Raw genomic sequence first — 14,318 nt, forward strand, 5'->3', positions numbered from 1 at the left:
GCCTATTTTAAGTTAAATGAAAAAACAGTTGATTCATTCGGAGAAATTTTTACTAGACTCTTTTGTATATTGATTCACTTAGTCGCATTTTAATCAATTATTGATTAAAATGAATATTTTCGATTCAACATTCAACGTATCGACGCAATTGAATTGCGTCTTCAGGAGAACTGTATTTGAAAGTTAAAAATTGCAAAATATGTTAAATTAATAACAATTTTGAATGGAGTTAGAAAAGCAGATTATCTTTTAGAGTCAAAAATATTTGCATAGGTGTAAACAGACAAATATTTGAAATTCGACCTTTGGTATAACGAATAAAAAGAGTAACAGTTATCACAGAAATACATGTTAACATAATCAACAAAAAGAACAGAATCACTTGAATGATTTGAAAACCTAAGAAAAACAAAAATCATTAGCTGTGATATCTGTCTGTTGTTCAAGCAAACTTGCATTTGATGGTTAATTCTGTACAACGATTCATAGTGAAAAGATTCATGTTGTACACAATGAAGGCAAAATACAGGCTTCTTGAAAATCTTTCGGACGACACCATTTTCAATTGTATGCTAAATTTCTACGAATATCGCACCACACTAGTGTGGGCAAAAAGTAGTAAGACTTAGTTCATAATTTCAAAATTCTTTATTTATTCTTCCACATCTATTTTATCTCCCTCGAATTAATCCTCCCCGGCCCCAATACACTTGTGTCGAACTCGAAACAGTTGTTAAAGTCCAGGTCCGAAATAGCCTTCAATGCGCGTAGCGATTCACGTTTGATGTCTTCAGTTGACTTAAAACAGTTTCCTAAAGCGGTTGTTCGAGTTTATTGAATAGTCAGAAGTCAAATGGAGATAAATCGAGCGAATACGGTGGTTGAGGACCGATATTGGTTGAATTTTTGGCGAAAAAACCACGAAGAATCAATGCAGTATGCGACGGTACTTCACTTTCCGTACTTTCAATTTTCTTATGACCAAATGATCTTTCGAAATGGTTTTTACTGATCCCTCCGATATTCCAACGATTCCAGTAAGATCTCTGACCGTTAATTATCGATTCTCAAGCACCAATTCCTTGATTTTATTGACGTGTTGATGTTGATAGCCGTCCTGGGTCGTCGTCAACTCGTTCTCGGCCTTCTTTGTACAACTTGGACCAATCAAAAACACTTGCTCGTGACATACAATAATCACCGAAGGCCTCGGAACGTTTCGGCACCAGAAATTTGATTCCGCATACAAAATTTCATGGAGCTTCTTTGTTGAATAATTCCACTTATTGTTAAAATCGCCGATTGCACATTTAATACTTCAGAGAGACAGACGTATACGAAACAGTGACAGTCATATCAGCCTAGAACAAAACTATTTCGACGAATAAGGTTTTCGCGCGAAATATAATTCAAAAGTCTACTACTTTTGACCCACAGGAATGTATAACTCCATCGAAGCAAAAAAATTAAAATACTAATTGTTACTTCATTTTTCAAAACTACCGCACAGCGAGAGTTTCGTTCATGAGGAAGAAAATTAAATAAACCGAATTTAATCTGAAATCAAGTAATTACAGCTCAGCAGCTTAGTAGTAATAACTCACTTGCAAGTTCCTTGTGGAAATTACTGAGAGCTGCTTTACCTTAAATTGGGTCATGGAACGGAACCCCGGGGTTAGGAGGAAACGAAGCATACGGTCTACTACTTCGGTCTTAATGTGCTTGCAAAAAAAAAATCAGAACCTTGTAACATTCAGTCTCAAATTCATTGATTCCCAAACATGCACTATCAACATAAAACGTACTCAGAATGATGAATAGGAAAAGATAGTTTTTTAATAAAGTTTTTTTACTCGGCTTTTTTGCACTTAAGCTTAACGCGGCCGTTTTACAATAAAAAATATTTTTTTTTTGTTAGATCTTGTTGTAATTTTTTTCCTTGGAGGAGAGGCGCTTTCGCTGTTATCTATCGAATGTAGGGGGAGCAGTGATTCGCTATTCACGATCCCGTCCATTGGTTCGGCATCACTGTTATTGACGGAACAACCGTTACTTATTTGACAGGCATTGGGTAGGTTGGTAACTGCAGCTGGTGTACTTTGTTCTATAGGGGTTACGTTGGATGGTACTGGAGGTGTACTGAGGTTGCTTGAGGTTGGTGTGAAGGAAGCACCGTTGTCCTTTGGTGTAGTTGTCTCCTTGTACAGTTTATCATATGGCTTACCGTAGTGAACAGTTTTTTGACAATATTGACATGTGGCCATCTGATTGTCATAGGTAACAAATGATTTGCACGGTATTCTTGTATTCTGACCAAAAGTCACATAAGAAGGTATAGGCCTATTCAAGCGCATGCGTAACAAACGTACGCCATTTTGAATACCTGGGAAAAAGTCCCTCCACTTTTCTTTTTCGATGAAGAGAATCTCTGCGTACTGGGACATAGTTTTGCGAATATAAGAATCGATAACGCTTGAGGGAAGATCATGCACATGCACTTCTATAGCACTATCTTCCATATATACTGATATGTTGTACTTGATGTTTTCATGCTCCACATAGTGCACATTGTTATTGTCTTTAGCGAATAGAATTGCATCCAACTCTTTATAAAACTGAATGTAAACAACATAATTTGTCTTGTTGCATTGGAGTAAATGCACACGTTTAATGTCAAAATACATTTGCTCCTTAAGCAAACCTTCAAGTTCTCGTAAGGTCTAATTTGGCACTGGCTGAAGTCACCAATAATTATATTCTTTCGTAGCGGTGGTAGCTTTTGTTCGTTTGGTTCACTCGTTTCGAGATCGTTCTATTGTTCACTACACAATACTGTACTTGGATTCTTCCGTCCCGAACGTAAGCGGTTTTGTTTTATCAACTGACTTGGATGAGATGTGGAAGCGAACTTGGAAAAGACAGTTCAACTGACGTCGCTTGGAATCTTCGCTACGCTAGACTGTCCAGCGAATTACAAGTTAGTGCTACAGCGACAATATCTATTGTGAAAGTGTGCTCGTGGTCAATATAATGTTTTACTAGCACAACTTTGGTTATGAAATATGTGATCTGATCTACATTAGTGGACTCATCTTATAGAATACGTTCTAGTTTGTGACATCGGTATGACCAAAAATAATCATCGCATACAAGTTTGCTCAATAAATTTTGATTCTTAGATTTGAATTTGAACAAAACGAAATAAATAGAATTTTCTTTTTTTATCTTCTCATTTCAGTTTAAACCAGCATCGAAATACCACAATAAAATGTGCTAAGCAGAAATGACATATCTGCAGGTGAGTTTATCTAATATTTGCCGAAAATATACGAGAAAATCGTTCAAATTCATGTCTCTGAAGAGGCACATGAAAAGAGCGTCGCAATTCACTTGAATTTACAATCCAAACCATGTGAAAACTAATAATAATGTAAGAACTAATAAGAAACTGTGTTGGTTTCGCACTTAGCAACGGGGATCTTAACAAACCTGATTTTAAAACTGACTCAATTTTCTGTTCAACAACGTTGAAACTAGGTTCGAAACTTGAGCTTGAGCGACCACCCCTGGTTGCTACTCCGTTACTGATCAGGATTAGCTGAAATTGTACAGGGAATTTCTAGATGATCTGACCTGGGACAGGTAAATCATCCTTCAATGTACATCTTCTGGTAATCCCAGAATTCATTGATCAGTACCGGCGCCGGCCAGGCCCGAACGTAGATCGTCTAAGAAATGGGAAGGGATGTTAGTCCAACACTTGTTGTTACTAGAGGCCGTATATACTACTGCGCACTCCACAAGTGTCACGGGAGAAGCATATTTGTTAGTAAAAATTTCAGTATTGGTAGTTTTCGCGCGCGACTTAGTATATTCCGGTTTCAAGATGCTCGGAACTCACTGACTTCCCGAGTGAACGTTTCAACAATATCATATATTGAAGTCCCGGGAAGTCTTGATTCACAGCTCTTATTCGAGGAATCTGAAGAATAATTTGCAATACTATCGCGTAAAGAATAAAATCTTCCCTATTTTTACCTGAACTGAACAAAAGTGTATGTGCGTGTCTGTATGTGTGTTGTCAACTAGGAGGTCGAGATCTCAGAGATGGCTGGACCGATTTTGATCAAACTATTCGCAAATGGAATGTTTCCCCGTCAATCAGAACGCTATTGAATGGTTTTGAGATCGGATGTTTACTTTTTGAGTTATACGAAGTTTTATGTCAAAATTTTTACAGTATCTGTCACAATTGACCTTGAAAACAGAATATATTTTCAGACTTAGATTCCGCATTGTAATACCTATCCAACAAGCCATAGATTGTTAAAACCGTCCATTTTCAACGGAGATATCGACATTTTTGTATAAGCGACTTTTTCCCCTATTCCAGCAGTAGGAGTTTTGAGCGCTGTATGACAAAGCAATGCTTGGGAGCAACGTGAAACACGAATTTTTATACAGTTTTTATACAATTGTTTCTGAGTACCAAAAAGACTGTGTACAGCATCCTTTTTCATGACAATTTGCCTCGGACCGATTTTAGCACGGTTCGTTTTTGGAAACATAATCGTTCGAATATGACATATGTAAATCAGATGATGGTAGCATTTTCGAGTTAAAGTAATTCCATAATTATATTGATTTAAACTACTTACAGCAATAAATGCTGGAAGAACATAACTTCCATATACCATACGACTCAATTCGTCGAGATCAGCAAATGTAGTATACTCCCAAACAAGGTTCCTGAATTACGTTTGGATCCGACTTCTGATTGCGGAACCACAGGATGATATGTGAAACGAAATTAATGCAATTCATTTTTCTCGTAGATGGCTGAACCGATTTAGATTCAAATTAATTCTAAGAATCATCTATGATTCAAATGAGAGGTCCTCAAATCCTATAGAACATCTTACCTTTTAGTCAGGTCCGACTTCCGGTTTAGGAGATACAGGGTGATTAGTATAAAAATGTCCATTTCACATAAATTAATCAGGTTTATCGGGTTTTCAGATTTGGATAGTCGATTACCAAATAATTTTATTTCAGTTTAAGCGGTATTCGGTTTTGGATTTGGAATGTACCCCCAAATTTTAATTCGCACTACAATTTCTCAAAAATGTCTACAGACTCCTCAAGGTGAACTGATTTCGGCTACACCGATTTTAGAATTCCGGTTCCAGTGTCGAATCGTTTCTCAAAGCTCAATTATTTTCTCTAAAAGGCCAAATCGAACTTCAAAAACCAAAAATTCATATTAAAGGGCTTAAGGTCCCATACAAAATTGGTGAATTTTATCCGATTCTGGAATTAAAGATGATGAGTTTTTAAAATTCATACCGATATAGAAGATGTAAATTGTTTGGCGTATTAATTTATGGCCATTCGAATCATTTTGGGTTATGCTAGTTCCTGAATACCGGCTCTGGAAGTACCATAAATAATGACGAAAAACTCTAAAGTGGAACTTACTTCGACATCTCATGGAATGTTCAATCGATTGTCACACGTTAAGATTGAAATTCGATATGATTTGCAGTTTCGACATTACAGGGTAATGAGTGATTAAAATCTCAATTTGCCGTTTAAAACGACGATAATTAAAATAATGTCATGAGAACTAAAACACCCAAGAATATCCATGCAAAAAACACATGCGGATTGATAAAAAAAGGTATCATCTCATTGCTAGGCGGATTAGTCACGTGTTTTATAAATGAAATTACGTGATACAAAATGATTTAGACAAAATAGTTGATTCATTGCATTGACATATTCTAAACAGTTGTTATAAAATCATTTTAAATCACCAATCAAAAGTCAACAGATTTAACGCCCGTCTTGATTATTTATTATTTCCGCTTTATTATTTTAATTATTTATTAAAATTGTTAGTTGGTTATATTGGTTGAATTGGTCGGCTACCGAGAAACATATTAATTTATTGTTTGAAATATTAACATCAAGTGTTTTTTTACTATGTATTCAAATACCGATATATGTTATCTGTTATTATAATATCAACGGATTTGCGCAATAGTTGGAAGAAGAAAACATTCCAAATAAAACTTTTCTCCGAAGCTAGACGGAAATTGATAGGTTGAATGAAGAGATAATTTAGTAAAATAGAGTAATCAGAAGTAAAACATTGAAAATATCTGATAACTGAAAGGAAAAAGAAACTCCTGTAAATGTCGCCTTTTACGACATGGAAGCAGGAACCCAGTGGATCTATTCTTGGTTCATTTTTTTCCGCCGGATTCCACACGGCATCTAGGCTGGTACTGTCCGGAGAGAGCTATTAGGTACTATCAATCTCCTAGTGGACCTCAGCCCCTTATCACATGCAATTATAGGCTTATTGTGATTAAACTACGCCATCCAAAAATTACTTGCAGTTCAGACCGTAAGATCTACGATAATAACAAGGTGCATTCAAAAACTTAATCTTCACGTTCCATACTAGCGTTTCACTGGAGTCCTTGGACGACTGAAAATATTCCTGAAACAGATCTGATTAGACAAGTAAACAATATGTAGCTCCATGACTATGCACAGCATCGAAAAAAATATATTCATAAGTTGCTGATTGCTCATGTATATCTTATGATCTGTTTTCACAGAAGTTCTTGGATGACTGTGGACGTTCCTGGATCCGATCAAAAAAGACAAGTAATCAAAATGTAGCTCCATGACAATGAATATTATTGAAAAATTATTCATAAGCTGCTGATTCCTCTTGAAAATCTTAAGACCTGTTCACTGAAGTTCTTGAACTACTGAAAACTTACCTGAAACAGCTATAAAAAGACAAGTAAGTAATGTGTAGCTCCAGAAATATGAACAGCAAACAAAAAATATATATTACCCGTTGTCGTTCTTGTTGTGGTACAGTGTAGTATCTAAGGAAAATATTACAAGTAGTTCTTGGATCTTGGAATATCTCTTCCGGATTTTCGCAGTCTTAGAATATACTTAGATGGTCCTAGATGCTTTGGCGTATAAACGTAGTTAGATTTTTTGAGCTATTTACACTAAACCTTTTTTTTACACGATGTTTTATTTAGTTTGCGCGATTTTGCGCGTAAAACTTGGAAAACTGCCATGTGCATTCAGCACAAACCGGTTTCAACGCGGTGCCAAAACCCATAAATGAGAAAAATAATTGACAAATTAACTGAACAATATTCAGATTTATACACCTGATTGTAAAAAATATAGTTCACAATGAGAACACACTCAAAACTAGATCCCATACTAAATGCCCCAGTAAAACGATCGTTAATGGGCACTGTTTCAGGTGACACTAAAAGAAGACAAAAACAATTATTAGTTTATTATGTTATGGTTCAAAGATCATGTCCTTTTGATTATTGTTGCTTGCAAATCAAAACATTTTCTGGTGTTCCATCGCCATTCTTCTTACGTTTGCTTTGTATTTCATGGTCAATTTTGCGCACTGATAACAATAATCAAACTATCACATGTGTATTAGCGTCGGGTACAATCACAAACACAGCATGAAAATAAAAATTGATGTACTATTATCAGCTCTAATCAGCATATTTACTTCCAGTGCACAAATGATGTACATGTCCGAAAAGCAGATTAAATTTGCTTTTTCATAGCATGAGGAGAATCGCACCATCCGGCATGAATCGGCGTTGGACTGCAACAAAATAAAAACTTTCATAGATTTGAATCCCACAAACTCAACCTGCAATTACAAATACCTACAGGGAAGGTTCGGCAAAAAAAACAGCAGCTGCTCTACTCTTGGCCTTTTCCAAGTTCTGAATAAACTTACGTCATTGTTTTCGAAAACAAATGTTCGATTGGGCCATTGAGAACTAAAACTGCATGCAAGAACAAAAATAAACACAAAGTGCAACCAAATGATATCCATATTATACAGAAGTCAATATTTGGCTACATGGCTAGCCACCCGTGGTGAAGTAATAGTTTAAATTCTATGTAAAGTTTTCAAATATCAACTGAAGCGCTAGCAAGAATTATGCTAGCTTTACAGCATTTCGTTGTGTCCCCTTCAGTTTGGAAAACATTTCGACAAACAAAAAGAAATAAAAAAAATGCAGTACTGCCGATCGCAACTGGTTCAATTAATCTGAACCGGTCGACCAACAGGCAAATCAATCAAGCACCAAACTCATTGACCATTGCAGAATAGCTGACCGGAATGCAAAAATGTAAATTTGGCGGATCATATTTCTACTGCTGGGACCGGCAGATCCATTGCGTTATGTTTGTTTTTTTTTTGTGTGAGGACATTTATAGTTGCGTTTCTATTTAGCTGCTCAGGTGCGTATGCGTTGTGCTTAGTTGCGTTTTTTTGCGGAAATCACTTTTTTTTATTACCTCGTGCGTACGACGGGACCATGAAGTTGGTTTGGGCGTTTTGACATTGGATTTTGATGATTCTTTCATTTTCACACATACTTCTACTCTTGATTCATTCTACCATCTAATCAGTTTAATAAGTAGTATTAAACAACAGACTGAATACATTAATTTTTGAAATTGAATGAAACAGTTTAATAAATCTATTTGAACATCGGTCAGTGAAAATTCAGCAGGGAAGGTGCGAAAATGCAACATTTCTCCTTTTCATCTCGCTTTGCTCTTGATGGCCTTATCTTGACGTGACTTGTGCAAAGTTTCCCATGAGTTCGCCATGTTTGAGCTGTTATAAACATTTGTAAATAATTTTCCCCGGCATGATTTAGCTGAAAGAGAGTAGCGGTGCTGTATGATTTCCACTTAGTCGCGATCGTTTGAAGATGAATCAAAATCGTGGGAGCTCTTTTTTATTGCCGGTGAACAATAGTGTTTGCCATGCGATTCGGAGAAAACAACAGACATTGTTGAAATGCCTCTGCCAAAGAGGTGTGAATTTATTAAAAGTAAAAGTGGTATGATTTATTATAATTATGTAACCAGACAGACATTAGATGTGGTTGCTGTTGTACTTCACAATTACGGGTTTGCAAAGGAAACCTGTTATGGAAAAAGTTTCAAGTCCATTGCAAATTTTATGACACCAATTAAACGATTAATTAGAAGTTTGGTTCTAATTAGAACTGAATCAGAGAAAAATAAAATAGCAGCTAGTAAATGCTTTTCTGATTGGTTCTGATTATGCACAGATCAGCAGGAATATTATTTTAATCAATTTGTTTCACTCTCAAAGTAAGTGTATCGCTATAAAGTGCAAATTAAGTGAAATGTACGGGTTTTTTGGGATGACGTTATGCACAAAGTTGATCACGAACCATTGTAACAACATTCCTGTAAGTTGCTATTGATTAAAGTTTTGATCAATACTCAAAAGAACGAATATTATGGTTTGTAGGTTCGAGCCATCATATTTGCAATTTCAAACTATGCTTTCTTTTGTCACTGTTTCAATGTAATAAATATAGCTGCCCACGGAAATTGATCTTCAATGTCAACTTCTCTTTCTGAGCAGCCTAGATAGCCGTGTAGTGTCGGTAGCGGTTTCCCGTTCCATGTCGTAAAAGGCCACTAAAACAGGAGCTCGCAAGTCAATGCGAATTTTGCATACCGATGACTGAATGACTGCAGGAGCCTAAAAAAGGCAGTCGTAAATTAGAACATTTGTGGGCTTTGCCCCAACGGGGCTTGAAACTCCTTGTCACAATTAGACTGACTAATTGAAGGCATGTACAAATTGATGCCGTATATACTGATCAAAAGCAGCGTTCGACCGAATTGATCACCGAATACTTTTGTGCAAGTTATTGTGTCTGGGGGCAACACAAAAGTTCATTGACTGGCTTTGCTCTTACTTAAGTGGTAGAGTCTTACGAGTCAAGCTTGATTCCTGTATGACATCCTCGTTCTCGAACATATCAGGTGTACCTCAAGGCAGCAACATGGGTCCACTTCTGTTCTCGCTGTTTTTAATGACGCTATTTTGATGCTCGATAGTGGCTGCAAATTAGTTTACGGACGTAATTTTAAGGATCCACATTGCTTGAAGGCATTATACTGCTCGCTAGTTCGGCCTATACTTAAAAATGCTAGCATAGTTTGGAGTCCGTATCAACTAGCTTGGAGTTTACGAATTGAACGTGTGCAGAAAAAAATTGTTCTATTCGCTCTAAGGAATCTTCCCTGGCAAAATCCGCTAGATCTTCCACCGTACCCCGATCGCTGCCGTCTGATTGGTTTGGACACACTGGAACCCGTTATGAAGCAATCAAGATTGGTAGCAATTGATTCCAAATGTTTTTTTAGAAGAAGAGCATTTCGATATGAATGTTTCGGCAAAAAAGTAGTTAGAATGTGCGAAGGCTGGACAATGATGTGAGTGAGGCAACATCCCATTACTATTCAAATAAACCTTCAGCGGAACGGCCAAATGGGACCAAGCTCCTTCGTGATGGAATCAATGTCCGCTTCAAACGAATTAGTTCAGTTCGAGTCAATTCGATGGTTCAAAGTTGGTTTGGTTCTTTTTAAGGAGTTCGTACGTTATGACCAAAGATACCAGGTAAAAATTGCAGGGTTGCAAAAGTCTATAAATCCGAAAACATGTCTGCGAGCTTCATTTCTCTAAAAAGTATGAATCACAAAATTGGTTTTTCAAAATTTACCCTGTTCAAGAATGAGTAGAACTCAATAGTGAAATTGTGATTAAATTTTCAACAATGTGAGATACTAACTCAAAAACAAAGTTTTCTCAAACTTCTGGAAGTAATGGAAAAATATTCATCACACCTGCTTGCCTTTTTCTCATTCGGACGTTGGTTTTGAGATAGTCAGGCTCATAGCAGTCCCGATGTTCTACTGGACGAGTATAAGAGGCAAACTTTCTAGTGCGTTAGACGGAACTGGATGTCGGGGTGAGATTATTCCACCATCATCATTAACAACAAACCTGGTATTAAGCGTCAAACGCTCAGGTCGTGCTCTTATTTAGACTTCGGTTGTCGGGAGGAGCAGTCGCCAGCAAGGAAAGACCTTTTTTCGTGGTACAAAACCTCATACGCTCAGGTCGTATTTGCATTTGGACACAAACCGCCTTTAGTTGATGAATACCGGATCTGAGTTCGTGAGCTTAATGTTGGATTATTTTCTGTAACTAAATTTTAAAACTTAATTCCGAATCTATCAGGTGTACAACTTAGGTTCCGCCATTTTTTTCCAAAATTAAAATGTGCTTACAGATGTATTATTCAAAGTATTGTCCGTCGCTAGTGACAGCTTTCTCCCATCTTTCCGGCTATTTTCGGATCCCGGCTCGAAAAAAGGGCTCCTCTTTTGACGCTATCCATGAAGCAATTCGTTCGAAGGATTGAAAATGTTGATCTGCCAGGCCGTGTGCCATCGAACGAAGTAATAAGGGGCGACATCTGGGGAATACGGCGGGTGCGGAAAGACTTCACATTTCAGCGTTTCCAGGTACTTTTTGACCACTTTTGCGACGTGAGGCCGAGCATTGTCGTGTTGGAGGATGACTGTCATGTCGCTCTTGATATTGTGGCCGCTTTTCTTTTAGCGCGCGACTAAGACTCATCACTTGCGTTCGGTAGCGATCTCCTGTGATGGTTTCACCTGGTTTTAAGACGCTCGTAGTAAATCACACCGAGCTGATCCCACCAAATACAAATCATAACCTTGGCGCCATGAATATTCGGTTTTGCCTTCGACCAAGTAGCATGTCCGGGCTTTCCCCATGATTTTCTGCGTTTAGGATTATCGTATCGAACCCACTTTTCATCACCGGTTACGATTCGATGTAAAAACTCCTTACGATTATTCTTTGAAGCAATTGCTCACATACAAATAGACGGCGCTCGATGTCCCTCGGTTTCAACTCATACGGCACCCAGTTTCCTTCTTTCTGAATCATGCCCAGGGCCTTGAAATGGCACGAATCTTCATCAAGCAATGCTTCTAGTTGTTCATCTTTGAAGGTTTTTTTCTCTTCCACCATGTTTGTCTTCGACATCGAAATCACCATTTTTAAAACGTTGAAACCACTCCCGACACGTTCTTTTACTCAGAGCAGCATCACCGTAAGTTTATGAGAGCATTCGATGCGCTTCAGTTGCATTTTTTTTTCGAATTGTAACAGAAAAATAAAACTTCCCGCAAATGGCGAGAATTGGGAACATAAACAGACATTTTCGAGCGTGAATAATACGAAAACAAGAACAACTGTCACTGAAACTGCGATGACAATTCGTTAGGCACTGTACACACTTACTTTAAAGGCATTATCATCTATGTATTTTGACCAGCCTCAGCCTGTACAGCCACCTATCGGAAAACGACGGAAGCAAAGTTGTACACCTGATAATTTGTTCCCGTCAAAGAATTGCGTCATTCTGTTGCTGTTCGTTTGCATCAGAGCAAAATGCAAAGAAAAGTGGACAACGATGGGGAACATTATGTAAAACCAGCCCTTCTAATGGCTTCAAATGTTATTTTATGAACTATGAAGATTGCTTCGTAGCAAATCGGCAATAATAATCATCGAATTAATGCAAATCTAAAATAATTTGATTAGCATTGTGCACTTTTCGTCTTTACATCCTGGAAAACTGAAGACAAATATTTAAGTGATGACCAGATGATTATTGTGCACACGTTGAACACAAAACGCAAGTTTTCATGAACCAAGAAGACACTACAACAAAACCTTTTCTTTTGAAAGTTCGATTTCTGGCATCCATTTATTATTTAAATTCGACCAAATATTGTCATATAATTAGAATATTGTGAAAATGCGTTTCAGAGAACTACTGCATTTATACAGGGTTGCGCAAAGGAACCGGACACATTTGTTATGTTAATTGATAAAAGCTCCGAAGTGCCAAACAAAAAAATCTAACCAGCAATAAAAAGTAGAAGCATGGTTTACAATCGTTTGTTTTTAAAAACTATATTTGTCAAAATTTCTTGAAAGTGTTCGGTAACCGGCACCCTTCTATTTTAAGCTCATAACGTCTGACTTAGTGCACATTATGCGGACATCTATACATCAATGGAAAGCTAAAGTCCCTAGCTAACAACTGATTAAGAAACTAAGTTGATTCATTTGATTGAAAAATTTTTTTTTATCGATTTAGTAAAGTGATAAATGTTGGCCATTTCAAAAAAGGTGTTCGGTTACCGGCACCCCAAGAAATTTCGGAGAAATATAAGTAAAGAATGCAATTATTCAAAGGTAAACCGGAATTTGTTCTTTTCGGAGGCGTTTTGGACAAAAGTCTATATTGTCTGATGGTGACTTCGCCTTGGCTCTCTTGGCCGATGATTTGGATGGTGGCGCCTTTGGTGTTGATTTGGCGGGTCTTCCACGTTTTTTTTTTGTTAGTCGGAGCATCTGCTGTATGAGCAGCTAGATGTTTGGCCAAAACTTTGGCTTGCTTTGTCTCGGCAGCAGCCTACATTTCACTGACATTTTTTCACGATTTGTCAAAAAAATGGGGTGCCGGTAACCAAAATCGGTAGACATTTTGAAAATGACAAAACAAATCTTTGGTTGCGAAAATTTTGATAGCATCCGGTATTAAATCTCGGAATAAATCAATTTCACCTCAAAAATTTTCAATCCACTAACCTTTCCGATTGATGCTCTTCAACTTATGATTCTTTAAAATTTTCAGAAAAAACTTTTGTGTTGTTTTTCACGCAATTAAAATTTGTTTTAGCGCAAAAAAAAGTACAAGCGTCTGTTTGCTTCGGTTCAGCACAAAAAGAAGGTGCTGCTGTAACATACACATGACATTTGTCGAAATGGTGCTATCTGCTTTATGTCAGAAGTTACGGTGGGGGGCCGGCAACCGAACACCTTCCCCTATTGGTCACTTTCACCAACTTATCGGTATCTATTTCGTCAATTTTACGGCGCATGTTGTCCCACAGACCGTCCAATGTCCTGGGCTTGTTGATTCCAGTTTTACTTTTTAAGTAGCCCCATAAACAGAAGTCACAGTTTTCGTTTCATTTCGGATAAAAAAATGTATAGTATAGTATAGTGCTATACAGGGTGAGCCATTTAAAGTGGCAGCATCAGACAACCCAATAAGTTTTGACAGAATTGTCAGATCGACTAGTGACATACCGCATTGGAAGCGTCATTCCAAGACAATTTTACCATGAAACAGTACACATCAAAAGAACGCTCTTAAATTGTTCAGCTTTACATTAAAAACGAGACCAACTTTTGGCGAAAAATCATCATGCCAGACGTGTCAAATTTCACTTTAAATGGATGAGTTTATATGCAAAATTGTCGGTGCTATACCACTGAAAACTCT

General features: G+C 37.3%; 1 protein-coding gene across 1 annotated transcript in view; it reads left to right on the forward strand.

The window, feature by feature from the left end:
* LOC131439412 (uncharacterized) overlaps positions 1 to 14,318 on the forward strand; it is a 287,787-nt gene that overhangs the window by 140,490 nt on the left and 132,979 nt on the right. Inside the window, exon 3 of the mRNA XM_058610381.1 lies at positions 3,239 to 3,298. The gene's annotated coding sequence lies outside the window, so the exon portion shown is untranslated. The remainder of the gene's footprint in view (positions 1 to 3,238; positions 3,299 to 14,318) is intronic.

The sequence above is a fragment of the Malaya genurostris genome, chromosome 3, assembly GCF_030247185.1.
Source record: "Malaya genurostris strain Urasoe2022 chromosome 3, Malgen_1.1, whole genome shotgun sequence".
Lineage (NCBI taxonomy): Eukaryota > Metazoa > Arthropoda > Insecta > Diptera > Culicidae > Malaya > Malaya genurostris.